The sequence below is a fragment of the Choristoneura fumiferana genome, chromosome 14 (genome assembly GCF_025370935.1).
Source record: "Choristoneura fumiferana chromosome 14, NRCan_CFum_1, whole genome shotgun sequence".
Taxonomy (NCBI): Eukaryota; Metazoa; Arthropoda; class Insecta; order Lepidoptera; family Tortricidae; genus Choristoneura; species Choristoneura fumiferana.
Genome location: NC_133485.1, coordinates 18,207,343 through 18,221,385, shown reverse-complemented (window position 1 = coordinate 18,221,385; position 14,043 = coordinate 18,207,343). Strand labels below are relative to the sequence as shown.

At 36.5% G+C, this 14,043-nt stretch overlaps 1 long non-coding RNA gene across 1 annotated transcript; it reads right to left on the bottom strand.

The window, feature by feature from the left end:
• Positions 1 to 3,098: 3,098 nt before the first annotated feature.
• On the bottom strand, positions 3,099 to 11,222 carry LOC141435335 (uncharacterized). Its single transcript, XR_012452134.1, has 2 exons — positions 9,494 to 11,222; positions 3,099 to 6,267 (listed from the first exon to the last, which is right to left on the bottom strand). It is a non-coding gene; the product is annotated as an uncharacterized lncRNA (long non-coding RNA).
• Positions 11,223 to 14,043: the final 2,821 nt, after the last annotated feature.

The window sequence follows — 14,043 nt, the reverse complement described above, 5'->3', positions numbered from 1 at the left end:
TCGCTCTACTCGCTTTTCGCTCATCGTCGGCGGTGGGACAAGTGCCTTACCTTTGTAGACTGCTCGTTGCCGTTTCAATTTACATATTTCTCGACATATGAGATGCGCAGTAGAAATAGGTCTTAGTTTCAGGATGTATAAGATCGTGATTACCTTAGATCGTGATACAGGTTTTTTTTTACATGTTTAATTAAAACTATCAACGTTTTAGGAAAACTCATAATTGCCAAGAAGAATTTTCCGCAAGAAAGGCAGAATGTTTTTTTTCAACGAAAATAATATTTCAATCTTGACTTAGCCAGCTTACCAACTTACCTATTTTACAATAAAAAAATCTAAAAATATGGGGGGTGATTTTTTTTTCTCATCCTATCTTGTATCGTCGGATAGGTCTTTTAAAACCAGGAGGTTGCTAAAATGATTTTTCGATTCAGCGTGATTTGTTTGCGAAGTATTCAACTTTAAAGTGCTATTAAAATCGAGCGTCTAAACCGGTGGGTGGAAAAATTAAAAAAAATCAGGATGGTAGTAAGTATATCAAACTTACAAGAAAAACTATAACAGTTAAGTTTTGTTGAAAATAAGAGTAAATAGCAGCCTAAGGTATAAATTATACCTAAACTTGGAATATTCCGTACAAAATACGAAATCCTTAGAAAAATATTGCTTACTTAATTTTTTCGTAATGGCTACGGAACCCTGTTTCGGGCGCGTCCGACACGCTCTTGGCCGGTTTTTTAGTTCTAAATAACAGTAAGTAGTTTACCTGTGATCGTGATGCATGCAACTGCGTCCAAATATCTGTAGCTCATTAAAGTAATCACGACCTACCCGTAAACATCAAGAATCTATCCTTAATTAGAGAATAGAGCTATTAATTAAAATTTCCCGCTAAATTAAACGTTGATAAGCAAATAACGCTGGGTTGTTTGCAGAGTAACTGGATTACGATCCACCGCTATTATACGAGTAGACTAATAATGCCGCCAGGGGGCGTCCGTGCCGGGCTGCGCCATTGCCACGGCCCAGGGGTTTCATTTATTTTACTGTTCTATTCAATTTTCAATGGAACACTAGGACAGACGAAATGTCTAAAGAAGTTTTGTTATTTTCGGCAATGAAAATGTCTTCTTTTTACATTGAGTTTTGTTAGAAAACTAGGATAGCTATAGTATTTTATTACTTGTTTGCCTAGCTACAAATGCGCGAAGCCGACTACCTAATACCAAAATTAAATAATGGATTGATGAAATTTGAAATAGATACTAATAATAATATATAAGAAGCTATTCAAAGAGAAAATGCTGCCAGCATCTTTGGGACCTTGCCTAAAGGGTACTCTTAAGGCGGCTGCTCACGTTAGCTCATGGTAAAAGTCTCGTCAGATGGCGTTAAAAATCAGACTGTCGAATTTTCGTGATGTTTTTTTGTAATTTTTAGAATATCCGTAGAATACTAATAGTTGAGTTTATTATTTGCGAAAACAATTTAGAATTGCCGATTTTTTGAGACTACAGTCGAACGGAAATAGTGTGCCAATTCTGAGATTTCAGGGCTCAAATTTAGGTGTCAGTTACAGCCTTATACGGACACTAGGAGCTCACGCACACATGCAAATAGACAGCGCCAACTAGTGAAAAATTATTGCATCACTTTTCTAGGCTTTCGGCGTAAGCTACTACAAAATATTCATATATTTTTTTTCGGGTCACGAATATTTGTATCAACTGTACTTTTGCCCTTAAAATGTTCAAATATCTAGATAATATGAGTGTTTCATATGCGACGATATAGAATTAGATGAATCGTGTTAGAGTCCCAGGAATCTAATCTTATGTGATTTTTGGCTTTGGACTTGGAGATTGTCGAGTATGATATTGTGCTCAAGTTGGTAACCACATATGATGCTCTTGTGACATACATACTTTGATAATCATGCATTACATGCGAGTGTTACTCCTATTTCTTCGAATATTGGAGACGAAATCTTTCCGTGTTTTATTCTACCTACCAGTCTTGATTGCAGTTATCTTTTGAGTTGAAGGTTGCGATAATTCTTTGTATTGTATGTATACCGAGGTACAGAAATGGTCATTTTGGAAAGCTGAAGAACGGAAGGCCGTAATGCTGTATAAGTGTGTCAACTACCCTGATGCGTAAAACAGTTCATGTGTAGTGGTACATAGTAGGCTGGAAAGGAAACAGCCTCGTTGAAGCTATCGGTATGTAGAATCCTGCTGGAAACGACGTTTCATATTTTGAATCTTTATTTATACGTGGATAATACTATCATCATCATCACCATCATTATCGTGGTCTGGTTGTTTATATATATCTAGAGGGTCTTTTTCCTCATAAGCTTTAGAATTTCCGTGTAATTTTTCAAGACAGGTACTGCTGTGTCCTTAAAAGGGCAGACCTAACGCTTTACGACGGTGCTGGTGGGCATCGTACGGTAGTAAGCGAGGACCTCTGGGGAGCTAGTACAGTCTCCATGTTTTCAATTGTCGTTTTGTGTCGTGGGTGTGCCAGATAATAAAAATTCTTAGATATAGTTGTGAATTTCCAGGTGTAGAGCTTTATTGTGCTAGCTGCTCGAGGAAGACCTGAATGCGTTCAAGCGTGTTGCTGCTGGATGCAAGTTAATACTATAAAAATGTTGCAAGTATTACGCTTGCGTTATATTAGCGATTAGATTACGCTTGAATCATTCCAAGTACATTTTTTGTTAGATCCGAAGGAATTTGTTTTGGAGTTTTCGACGGTAAATTCAGAACTTTACTTCCTATATATTTATTTGTATTTAGTATGAATAATGAGAATACAGGCTACATGTAGGCATCTACATGTTTCTACGATAAATAAAGAACATTCTGACTCCAAAGCAAATCGGATCTCGTTTTGAACGGTATGCCCAGTATTTCAACCAAGTGGTAGAAATTCGTTCAAGAATTCCCACAAATTGCAAGAAATACCGAGATTACATCTGAATATATTTATACTTACAAGAGATACTTACCTATTTACTCAATTGATGATTAGCTGCTTGACGACGACCGGAGTCTTTCAGTGCTCACCCTACACGCGTATGAGCAAAATTCCTTCTTGATGCGAACCGATTGCGGTTTAGGAACTAATCTTATGAACTTTTTTTTCCTCCCGACCCGTGGTCCAACTACTATGTCCAACTGGTTGCACCACGGGGAAGCAAGTTTACTCATCGTCAACCGGTTGCACCACGGAGAAGCAAAATCAGTAGTCCAATTCTGGAAAGTATGTTTATCCATGGTCCTACTGGGTGGGTCCAATTAGTTCAACTAGTTGAACTACCACTTGAACTCTGTGGAATCGGGGTTCGGACTGTTGGTTTCACTGTATTCAGAATAAACTACATAGTTGTTGGGTTTCATGCGACTTTTAATTTTATAAAAATGCAGTAATGATAGTACCTATTCTGATACACATGACCCAAGGTAATTTTACATCCCCATGGTGCAAATGGTTCAACATAGCAATTGTTCATATGCCCGTTGGACAATAGCCCTTCAGTTGTACCACGGGTCACAGCAATAAGTTGCAGAAAAAAAAGTAGTCTGAGAATTGAACCATCCTGGGTAAGTTTAGGTTCCCGTGGTGCAACCAGATAGCAGTTGGACCACGGGTCGGGAGGGATTTTTCCCTTTGTGCAGGACGGTAGCTATAGCCACGCAGCGATTTTCCCTCGCTCGTGCCTAAAATATCACATTTTTCAAAATACTACATTACTTATTCATTAAAATTCCCACTATACCAGATGCCCAAAATAAGACATTCCACAAAAAAAAACACTTTCTTGTGTAATCTTCGATTTTGTAATGTGGCGCATGGTATTTTAGGCACGAGCGCCCTCTATCTGGTATAGCTTGGATTGCTCGAAACAGATGCAAAGTCGTGCTCCTACTACAGTCTCCTACTGGTAGGAGCACGAACACAATATTATACTAATTCTCCTACTAGTAGGAGCATGAATACCTATATGTACTGATTTTCCTACTGAAAACCAGATGTATGGAATAGTATCATTTAGTCTAAAAAAACTAAAACACAGGTGGTCTAAGAAGCAATAGGTCATGCAGCCTATCAGTATAACGCAAAAGTATTCTGAAATGTAAAATTTAGCAATATGCGGAATAAAATTATGAACAGATAGAGATGAACCTGAAATAGGATTTATATTCTCAGAGTATGTAACCAATGTCAACCGATCAATGACATGACATTGGTCTAAAGAAATTGTAAACTTGGTACACTGTCATTATAAGAAATTGACAATTTAGAAAGTGGTTCATTGTTCGAATTGGTCTCTGGTCACAGTGAGAAGTGGTCAATTTAGTGAGAAGACGTTATGAAAATCATCATCATCATCATGATCATCTCAGCAGTAGGACGTTCACTGTTGGACAGAGGGCTCCAACCATAACCTCCAGTTGCTTCGGTTGGCAGCGGCCCCCACCGTGGACCCACGGCTTTTACCAAATCATCCGTCCATCTCGTTGGTGGACGTCCTACGCTGCGCTTGCCGATCCGCGGTCTCCACTCGAGTACTTTTCGGCCCCAACGGCAATCCTATACTTTGCGGAGGTTCATAATATCAATGAACTGAATTAATTGCTTTGCTCACCCGTGACTTTATAATAGCTACGTTTATGCATGAAATGTGTGTTCATACAGTTCCTCCACCTGCACACTGTCGGAATACGCACAAATCATACAAACACATCTATCACCACCACCACACTACACTGACGCGTTTCGAACTCGACCAGATCTCATCTTTAGAGCAACACAAACGTTCACCATAGATGTTAGAAATAGTAAAAGATATAAAGATATTATTATAAAGGTCGCGGATGAGCAAAGTAAATATTTCAGTTCACCTATAGGTACAAAAATATATGTAGTACTTACTGTACAGTCACCACCATAAGCGTGGAAGCTGTCTAGGTGCTGAAAAATATCTGAACATGATTATATATTTATTGTGCATTACGTAAATGCGTGTTCCGATATTTTTTAAATGTTTAGACAGCTCCGCTATGTGTTGTGGCGTCAGTACGAATATATCACGAAATAGAAGTATGCAAATCACGTAAACGATATTTTGAGCATGAAAGAATAAAACAAAGATAATTATAACATTTTTAATAATAGGGAGACTATTTTACAACGTCTCACAATTACCCTTACCTACCTCACATAAAGTAGAGGCAGCATCCAAAATAGATCTTGTATACTTAGCGTAGTTCTTAGCAGCAGTAAAAAAAAAAACAAAGTAGTTGAGATGGCTGTTCTACTTTTGTCATTTATAATTCCTATATCATATACCTAATTAAGATTGAGAAGTGAGTGAGAAAAACTGCAATCCCCTAAACTTTAGGGCCTAAAGAAATTAAGTCTTTGAAAAATAATGTCTATTGTCTGCCGCAGTGTGGATGCCGTCGCTCGATCGTCAAAATCCTGGGTTTTACAGCTAATAATTAATTAACTTAATTTTTAACTATCTTTTACACAGTAAGAGTTAGGCTACTAGTGTCTTGGAGAAATTAACTTCGTTTGACTACAGTGCCCCCTCAAAGTTAACAATCAAAAATAACACGGTGTATAATATCTTCATAGTGCAGACATTTTATAGATTATAGTTTTTACCAAGTGTCTAGGTATGCTTCATCATAATCAGTCGTAAGTCTATTCTTGGTAAAAGTTGTATCATTTATTTTACCTATAACAATAGATTTCTTAAAAAGAAAAAAAATATATATTTACGATTTGATACCTACATGTTGTCTTTAGTGGTTATACGGATATTTTTGTGACAACCTATATATTCCTCAATTTAATCCGCAAGACCTTGTAAAATCAAAAAACATTGAAAGTCATAAATAATCAAATCATAATATGGGCAACGAACAATTGACACATCTGACGTCACGCCCAAACTGAAAGAGACGTATATATTATTTGACAATATGGTACTGTTTTCGATGATTGTCATTATTTGAAATAAGAACGGTGGTTTGAATCAATCTGTAAAGGTATTTAGTACTTATGTAGCAAGAGTAACTGTGAATCTTCGGCTCCATGACACTACCGGGCCCAATTGCATAATAGGTAAAGGACAAGCTAAGAGTATTAGTGAATTTCAATACAAAATCGCTAATACTATTAGCTTTGTACTTTGTTATGTATTACGTAATTGCCTCAGAAAATAATTTGAAGTCCATTATGAATCTGAAAAGTTAAATATATTTAGTGAGCAAAAACAGTAAAAGGAAAGACAAACGAAGGAACAAAATAAAACACATTTATAATTTTAAGTTTATCTTAAATAATCCATACATTTAGGAGATAATTCTTAATAAACCGGTCAAGAAAAAAACAGTCATTTGATCAAAAACCTACACACTCCGCCAAAAAAATACCTTCACTGCCGCGGATCGAGCGAGCGAAGCGAGCGAGATCGATGTATGTGGAGCGGATGCGACTCTGTTGGGTCAGGTGTGGTCAGGTTGAAGGGCAAGGGCGGCGAGTGAGGCGGCAGCCCGGCCTCGACCTTCGCTTGGAGTTTTTTTTTATTGAGACTTTTATCATAGAGAGAGAGAGAGAGAGAGAGAGAGAGAGAGATCATAGAGTTGACTTTGCGAGCTCGTTTCGTTGTCACTGACGCGTAACAGGGATTTTATCCAATTGCTAAACAAATGTAGTGAAATGAAACCGACCGACGGCGAGTTTGATTCGCGCACAAAGGGTTCCGCACCATCTGTACAATATTCATTAGACATTAGCAAAAAAAGGCAAAAAAAATCACGATTAAATATTTATTTTATTGTGTTTTTAGTATTTGTTGTTATAGAGGCCACATAATCTTTGAATATTTCAACTGTCTAACTATCACGGTTCTTGAGATACAGCCTGGTGACAGCCGGACGGACGGACGGACGGCCAACGAAGTCTTAGTAATAGGGTTTAGGGTACCGAATCACTAAATCGAGTTGACCTTTTATCTGATTTTGTAATTTCACTAAACTGGTTGAGGTTTATAAATTATTAATAAAAGTAAGTTACCTACTGTATGACTGACAGACTGACGGGTAGCTTACTCGACTGGAGATATAATAGACGGGTCTCCTTCGTAATCCATAATATCGTTTGTCCTAAACTCAAATGCCATAACACTTTTGCCATAAACACTTTTGACATTATATCATACTTTTGCCATAATGATCTTATGCCCTAAAAATCATAAGCCATAATATTAAATGTCCTAATACTCTACATCCCTAATATGTTTTGTACTAATATAGTAAGACATAAAAACTTACGAGTAATAATATTAAAATCCATAATATTAAATGCCATAACAGAGCTCTTGTAGGCAAACAGCGACTTGCGAGCCAGAAAAGTAGATTAGGTTAGAACTGAGTTCCCAACAGTGACGAACCGGTACCAGAAAAGTAAGTTAGGTTAGGTTAGAACTGCGACTCCTACAGAATGAACCGCAGCCAGAAAAGTTAACTTAGGTTAGAACTGCGACCCCTACAAAAACGAACAGCAGTCAGAAAAGTTTTTTTTTAATTATTCATAAAAAGTGGCCCTTTTTTAGTGTATTATTATTTACTACTATTATATGCAATTTCCCGGGACTCCAAACTATCTATGTACCGAATTTTATCTAAATTGGTTCAGCGGTTTTGAAGTGATGGGATAACAAACAAACAAACAGCCTTACAAACTTTCGCATTTATTATATTAGTGGGAAGTGGGATGATTCAACGGTGTGTGAAGTTTCCAAACCAGTTTATTACAAAAATGATTATTTCAACCAATATTAGGACATGTGACTATTAGGACATATTATGATAATTAGTACTTACGAAATTAGTGCAAATAAGCATTAGGATATTCAATATTAGAAAAAAAAAAATTACATTATGGCAAACGTTATTATGGCAAAAGATCATTATGACATAAGTTGTTATCCAATATAGATCCAAAATTGACATTCCACACCGCAGTGCTGGAGTCTGGAGTTTATATTAGGCAATAGAGAGCCAAATATAATAATATTAGGACTACGTAGTTTACAGCAGGTGGTGCATCAACATTAGATCAGATTATTAAAACTCAACAAAATTAACTTTGACTTCATAAGAATTTTATTTACCCAATAAGTTACCCTCACACTAATAAGACAAATCTAATAACGTATCACTTGTCACAATTGAATAAACCGTTTAGTAGTTACGAGCGAACATAGGAACATACGTACATACTTAAATATATATACACACAGATTCAAAACATAACCTTCGCTTCAGTTAGGGTAAAAAGGTACGTGGTAACAGAGTTGTTCGACCTACTAAATGGCCATTCAAGAAGGATCATGGTTTCGAATCCAGTCTCGCATCTCTAGTTTTTTTTTAAAATATTCAATTGCTGTTCCCAATCTGCACTAATCCTCCGTTGTAACTGTTGTAGATAGTAAGTACCTAACGTCTGTTGTGCAGACTTGTTTATATAGTTATATTTTTTCTTTATGTATTGTTACTCGAAATAAACATCTTTGTCAATGAACATCTTTTTGCTAACTCATATCTTACAAATCATTTATTTAATACTCTTCCAGCTCTTTCCACCAAATATTACAACAGAAACTATCAGCCCCAGTATACTACTCGAAGTGAAAGCCTGTGCTAACAGTGGGATTATAGGTTGGAATGATGATAACACAATACAAGCAATAGGAAGTATTTTGACTTAGTCGTATTCTTACCATCAGGAGACCCACTTGCTCCTTTGCCATCCAGTCGAATAAAAAATAAAAATAAAATAGAAATAAATAAATTCTTGAAATTTATACTACAGCTGGGCGGAGCGCTATGGTTGGCGTCTACAAAAGTGAAACAGACGTGTGTAGATTTTTATTGTATGTGTTTAGTTTTAGGGGTAGGGATAAAACATATGTTAATTTTATGATTATTTATTTATTAGTTAAATTATAAGTTGGTCATACAAAAAAAATGCGTCTATTGCGGCAAGTTCGAAACGACTTGTTGTTGAATTTAATCACATGAAAAATTCGAGCGCTAGTATCTGTGGCTAGTATATAGAAATAGAAATAGAAGACATTTATTCACGTTCACAAAGACACACAAATACAACCAAACTAAAAAACAACAACAGCAAACACAAATAAAACAAAAAAAAAAGAAATACAAAAATTAAAATATATGATTTTTTGTGTGTCCTCGCAAAAGTGAAACGGCCGCTGACTCAGCATTATGCTGAGGCGTTAAACGCCTGCAGCGCTGATATTCTGTCAGAACCGTCTGTGACTCGCGGAATGATACACAAATATACATAGTCGATATATATAGTCGATCTACTGCCTATTACTTGTATTGTGATGATAATGTAAAATTACTTGTGTGGCAAAAAGAAGTAAAGCAGGTCTTACCTTCTCAGTGATCCACTGGAGTCCAATTAGTTGATTTTTAGTAAAAATTAGTCTAATTCCTGAAATTAGTTTTTTAAATTAGAAATGACTACTAAGTCGGTTTACATACACTAGTTATCTCTATCTGAACTCAAATTATACACTTTGTCACAATCACAATCACGTTGAAGAGTCCCTGTGAATTCGCGTCATTTACATGTCAAATTGCGTCCCTTTTCCTTGAAATCAATCAAGCAGCGTTGTTGTGATACATATAGGTAGGTACCTACGCAAAACATAGACATAACAGACTGCTAAAAATTTCTTTCGGCTTTGTTGTTATGCAGGTATAAAACGCTCTTATCAAATAACTAGCTGTTACCCGCGACTCATCATCATCATCATCGTCATCATAAACATCACATTATCATAAACATCACATCATCACCATCATCTGCAATACCCCTGGTGTTGCAGATGTTTATGAGCGGTGGTGATCTCTTACTGAGTCTTACCATCAAGAGACCCACTTGCTCGTTTGCCATCCATTCGAATAAAAGAAAATCATCATCGTCGTGACCATCTTCATCTCATCATCATCATCATCGTTGTAGTCGTCGTCATCATCATCATTATCACATCATCATGAAAATCATCATTATCATCGTTATCATCATCATTTATTGTATTGTACTTTTTAATAAAAGATTTTTGCTGACTGAAGTTTTTGTTGACTGTACTTGCATTGACATCAAAATTAGTACATTTTTGTACCAAATTTCAAGTCGATGCCATTTACCGTTGAGGAGTTCCGTCCTGACGATCGAGACGTCAGGCTGGTGGCTGGACCACTCGGGTGACACTACCAAATAATTGTACTGTCACAAGATTAATTTACTAAGTAAGTATGCCGACTTTCAAGTCTATCCTACTGAAAGTGGGTCAAATTCAACTTGCAAGGTTTGAACCGCACATACATACACATATTATACATACATACATTGCAAGTTAAATAAAGCTTGCGAAAGAATAAATGAAAAATACTGACTGAATGTGTGTGTGTGTGTGTGTGTGTGTGTGTGATTCGATGACAGACAGCGCACCACCTATAACTAGCTACTGGCTGGAATCAATACCAATAGGTATACAAAATATAATAAGTTTCTGTATTTTGTTTGCTGACTGCACATTTTGTTTCGTTGACTGAACCTACTTACATTGTCATCCAAACTAGGTACGTCTCCGTATCACGTTTCAAGTCGATACCACTAAATGTTGAAGAGTTACATCATGCGGAGACAACTGTGACCGGGCCAATATAATTTCATTACCAGATTATTGTATTACTAGTTTTTACCCGCGGCTTCGCACGCGTAAACTATTCGGTCTGGTAGTTGCAATTGAAATTTTAGGGATTTCCAAAATTCCCCTTGAAATTTCCAAAATTTATATCGTGGTCTTCATTGAGGTTGTGTTGTGAATAACTGTACAAAATTCAAGACTCTAAACCCAGTGCTAAAATTTCAAAAAAATTCCCTATCCAAATTCAAATTCATATCATTTATTCAGTAAATAGGCCGCAATGAGCACTTTTACACGTCATTTTTTTAAATACCAGCACTTTCGGAAAGACCATCATTGCCAAGAAGAATGCGCCGCAAGAAGCTTGGCAGAAAGTCATTTTTTCAAAATAAAATAAGTACAAATAAAATACTTAAAAACTACGTAAGTATACAATTAAAGAAAAAAATACAAATAATAATAACAATAATACACGGATGTATGGGGTCCCTTAGTTACAAAACTATCCCGTGCAAATATCGGGATAAGAAGTAGCGTATGTGTTATTCCAGACGTCCGGCTACCTACATACCAAATTTCATGCCTCTAAGCCCAGCGGTTATTATTTCGAGATTTTATCCCTATCCCGTGGGAATATCGGAATAAAAAGTAGCCTATGTGTTATTCCAGAGGTCCAGCTACCTACATACCGAATTTCATGGCTCTAAGCCCAGTGGTTGTTATTTCGAGATTTTATCCCTAGTTATCAAGTAATAAAAGTCACTTAAGTGTTATTCCAGATGTCCAGTTACCTACATACCAAATTTCATGACTCTAAGCCCAGATTTTTCGAGATTTTATCCCTATCCCGTGGGAATATCGAATAAAAAGTAGCCTATGTGTTATTCCAGAGGTCCAGCTACCTACATACTAAATTTCATGGCTCTAAGCCCAGCGGTTGTTATTTCAAGATTTTATCCCTAGGTATCCCGTGGGAATATCGATTCAAAAAGTTGCCTATGTGTTATTCCAGATGTCCAGCTACCTACATACCAAATTTCATGACTCTAAGCCCAGCGGTTGTTATTTCAAGATTTTATCCCTATCCCGTGGGAATATCGGAATAAAAAGTAGCCTATGTGTTTAATTAGTTTAGTAAAAATATTATCTATGCTAAGTTGTACAGAATTCAATATTATCTTATCTATCTTATCTTATATTATGTGTTATTTCAGAGTTCAAATACCTACACACTAAATTTCATGGCTCTAGCCAGCGTTGTTATTTCAAGATTTTATCCCTAGGTATCCCGTGGAAATATCGATTCAAAAATTGCCTATGTGTTATTTCAGACATCCAACTACCTATATACCAAATTCATGACTTTAAACCCAGCTGTTGTTATTTCAAGATTTTATCCCTATCCCGTGGGAATATCGGAATAAAAGTAGCCTATTGTTATTCCAGAGGTCCAGCTACCTACATACTAAATTTCATGGCTCAAAGCCCAGCGGTTGTTATTTCAAGATTTTATCCCTAGGTATCCCGTGGGAATATCGGGTCAAAAAGTCACCTATGTTTTATTCCAGACGTTCAACTACCTACATACCAATTTCATGACTCTAAGCCTAGCGGTTGTTATTTCGAGATTTTATCCCTATCCCGTGGAAATATCGGGATAAAAATATCCTATGTTTTAATCCAGGTTATAAACTATCTTTCCGCCAAATTTCATCTAAATCCGTCCAGCTGTTTAAGCGTGAAAAAGTAACAAACATACTCACTCACTCACTCACTCACTCACAAACTTTCACATTTATAATATTAGTAGGATAGTAGGATCACGAACACATATCATCATCATCAGCCATAGGACGTCCACTGTTGAACATAAGCCTCCCCATAGACCTACAGTTGCCTCGGTGGAAGCGGCTTGCATCTCACCATAACATACAATAAGAGAATGAGAAACATACATATAATTATATGTATATTATATATGATTCCAACAAATAAAATTAAAAATTGCTTGATGGCTTGCAAATTTAATAGTTTTGGTAAAAATTTAATTCACAATACAAGCTTTTTTTTTGATAACTGCCCTTTTGTTGACAGTACTTGGATTGTCACACAAAATACATTTGCATACCAAATTTCAAGTCGATGCTATTAACCGTTGAAGAGTTCCGTCCTGCGGAGACGATCCTGGTCGGACTACCAGGATGTCACTACCAGATTCATGTATTGTCACGCAAATTACATAGTCATTCCAAATTTCAAGTCAATCTGACTACTGGAAGTTGGTCAAATTATACTTGCAAGATTTGAAGACAGACAGACAGACAGACAACGGGACAGGTGAAACTACATAAAAGCTTGTAAAAAGCTTGTTATAAAAAAAATACACACTTCATCCGAAAATCTTACCTATAATATTAATTGCTATGATAATGATTTACCGGTATTAAAAAATCATACAAAGCGTAGGTACACTTTTAGTAAAAAAACACTCAATTTTATAGTATTAAAAAATGTGTTGCGACTATACCTGTGTCAGATTTCACAGCATATCTATGCTGTAAGGATCATATTGTAGTCCTTTTAGCGCCTTAGATATTTCCTTCCTCCAGACAATAAACTTGTTTGTTTTTTGGAAAACTATGCTCTGTCCATTGGAGGACACTTTTGCCAGTGTCTTCTAGGTTTTACCGTTGTACGATAAAAAAAATCTAGCAAACGATATGTGAGGTAATTGTGGATGAACGATGACAGCGCGATTCTTCTACATTAAAATTATTGAACTGAAGACGACAATAAATATAAAAATTACTGACATACAAATAAATGACTAGTGGTGTAGTCTGGATGACAATTCCATGACATTATATTTTTAATTATCTAACCAGCCAGTACTTCATTCTAAGTTTTTTTAAAAACGTCTTTCATTCAGCCTATTTTGTTATGATTGCTAGACGAATTTTACAACCGATATAACCTAATGTTTCGTTGATAGTGTCTTTTTTAGCAACTTTTTTCTTTTTTGTACAAATTTTTTTAGGGAACGTGCCAACGGAACCCTATTAGTGAGACTCCGCTGTCTGTCTGTCCGTCCATCTGTTACATCCCAGCCTCCTCTCAGAACAAGAGGGCTTGGCCATAGTTCCACGCGGCCAGTGCGGATTGGGAACTTCACTTCACACGCACCATTGAATTGCTTCGCAGGTTTGTGCAGGTTTCCTCACGAAAAGCAGTGCAGGGTTCCGACTGTTACAGGGCTCTATCTCTTGAGT